The sequence below is a fragment of the Branchiostoma floridae genome, chromosome 4 (genome assembly GCF_000003815.2).
Source record: "Branchiostoma floridae strain S238N-H82 chromosome 4, Bfl_VNyyK, whole genome shotgun sequence".
Classification (NCBI taxonomy): Eukaryota; Metazoa; Chordata; class Leptocardii; order Amphioxiformes; family Branchiostomatidae; genus Branchiostoma; species Branchiostoma floridae.
In genome coordinates this window covers 8,182,557-8,184,222 of record NC_049982.1, presented here as the reverse complement: position 1 = coordinate 8,184,222, position 1,666 = coordinate 8,182,557, and positions in this window count along the sequence as shown.

Sequence of the window (1,666 nt, the reverse complement as noted above, 5' to 3'; positions counted from 1 at the left end):
ACCGATCAGTGTTGGTCGGGAGGGGGTGGCAGCAGTGGAGTGGTCACGGGAATGAAAAGCATTTTGGACAGTTTGGAAAAATAGTGTTGTCAATGTTAACAGTAAAATGGCTCAGGGTTTGTTTAGGGTATTGTGAGGCTCATAATAGACGATCATAAACGTGGTCTGATTAAAAAAAAAAGTATTGGTGAGTAACGTTCCTCTATGACATTAACGCAGGAGTTTGCATTGTATATTCTTGCACAACAGAAGATACATGAATTGAGATCATCAGATCTAAGACATCAGAACATTGATGCTACATTACATCTAAAAGATCCTTCCCTCTAACTATAGTGTTGAGAAATTAAGACATTTGTTCCAGTTACATCGTAGTTTTTAGATGACTCAGACTCATTTATTGAATACATCAACTTCTGTGCCTTGTGTTTTATTGGAGAGCGGACAGCATCATCAATGCCCAAAAGTTTGACTCGGGGTAGATGATAACGCGTTTGCATTTTGTAGTGGGAGAGACCTCTAGCGAGATCTTGCTGAGTTACAGATCTTTCGTATTCAATCGTTGCTCACTCGCGAGTCGCGATGCAAATGACGTTGTGTAAGATATGACGCGATGGAACAAAATCTTTAGTACTGCTTGTTTTTATGAATGCCGTTCACATTTTTCTTTACCAGGGTTCAATGTCAAGTTGTGTGCTGAAATGTTCGCGCCGGTGGTTTTTCTGTTCGCGGTGTTCGTGGTGATGGCTTCAACCACTATGACCGTAAGTTGTAGAAGTGAAACTTGGTCGATAAACGTGGCACCAATGTGGTAGCCATGATTGTAGTTATCAACTTGGTCAGTGATACCAGTCTTTCAGCGATAACAATGAACGTCATCGGTAACGGTGGCCACGAATGTCAACACAGGTGCCGGCCAAGGGTGTGACGGGCGAAAAAGCAGCTAACCTCTAATAATTCCACTGGTTGCACAGCAGAAGTATCTTTGGCTATGGCAGACTGTGAAGTAAAACAATAAACGAAACATAATAATAAATGCACATGCATATCCCCATGTGTCAACTTCGCCTGAGGGGAAGAATAGTTCACCCAAGACGTCAACATCAGGTGCGGTGTGGAAGCATGCAGTGTATTTGGTCTTCTCTTTAAAGCACGTATCATATAACGTTAGCTCCTGGCAGACACAACAATGTACGTCATCGGTAATGTTGGCAACTAATTTCAAACATACCTATACATATAGGTGTGACGGACAAATTCTTGCAGTCACAGAGCGGCTGAATCTTTACGCGCGGCACAGGCAGGAGAGTTTAGGGGCTTCATGTTCCCCGTTGTGTCTACGCCTTCCTGAACGTTGAAAGTTACCAGAGGTACGTGTGAACACTACACTGCAGTCTGACGAGAATTCTGTCCATTCAGGGGGAGAGTTGGCTTTCTGTGCACTGGTCCAGAACTGTGACTACAAATGTCGCCAACAGGTGTAACAACGTTAGTCTTTTAATTGTCTGGGTTGTTCGCTGCCATGCAACAAGCTGCCTCCTTAAAAATCTGATGTGTTGCGTCAAAGGATGTAGGCTATATTAGTGGAACGGTGACAAAAGTACTGAGACAGTAGGCAGATTCAATCTTGCAGCAAATCGTTAGAGAAGAAGGACGTGTTTGCAAA